Source organism: Petaurus breviceps, unplaced genomic scaffold (assembly GCF_028583685.1).
Source record: "Petaurus breviceps papuanus isolate PSGF00001 unplaced genomic scaffold, PetGlider_PUasm1.0 38, whole genome shotgun sequence".
Taxonomy (NCBI): Eukaryota; Metazoa; Chordata; class Mammalia; order Diprotodontia; family Petauridae; genus Petaurus; species Petaurus breviceps.
Window position 1 is genome coordinate 68,385,981 of NW_027186304.1, and position 1,010 is coordinate 68,386,990.

The window sequence follows — 1,010 nt, forward strand, 5'->3', positions numbered from 1 at the left end:
ATCTATCTATCTATCTATCTATCTATCTATCTATCTATCTATCCATCTATCTCCTATATATCATCTTTCGAGAAATTATCAAGGAAAACTGTGCTGATATTTTAGAACACAAGATGTAGTAGTTTCTACATTAAAGGATCAGAAGATTTGGAATATAATATCTGAAGGACAAAAGAGCTATAATTAGAACCAAGAATCACCTACCCAGCAAAATTGCATATAAACCATCAAGGGAAAAAATTGGATATTCAAGGAAATAAAGAAATTCCAAACATGCCTGATAAAAGGACCAGAGCTGAATAGAAAATTTGACTTTCAAATACAAGACTCAGGAGAAGCATAAAAAGGTAAACAGGCATGAGAAATCATAAGGGATTCAATAATGTTAAACTCGTTACCTTTTTACGTGGGAAAATGATACTTGTGATGCCTAAAACCTTTCTCATTATCAGGACAGTTAGAAAGACTATATGTTGACAGAGAAAATGGATGTGAATTGAATATTATGGGATGATTATATAAAAAATAAAATTAAGGGGTGAGAAAGAGGAATGTACTGGGAGAAGGGGAAAGGGAAAGGTAGAATTGGCTAAATTATTGGACATAAAAGAGGAATGAAAGAGTTTTTTACAGTGGGGGGAAGATGGGAGAGGTGAGGGGAATCATGTGAGTTTTAATTTCCTTAGAATTGGCTCAAACAGGGAATAACATACACTCCCAATTGGTTATAGAAATCTTTCTTATCCTACAGGAAAGTAGGAGAAGAAGAAATGAAAGAAGTGAACTGGTACTGATAGAAGGGAGGGTGGGTTGGGAGAGGTAAACATCAGAAGCAAAACATTTTTGAGAATGGACAGAGTGAAAGGAGAGAGAGTGAGAGAGACAGAGAGAGACAGAGAGACACACACACACACACACAGAGAGAGAGAGAGAGAGAGAGAGAGAGAGAGAGAGAGAGAGAGAGAGAGAGAGAGAGAGAGAGAGAGAGAGAGAAGAATAAATGGGGGAAA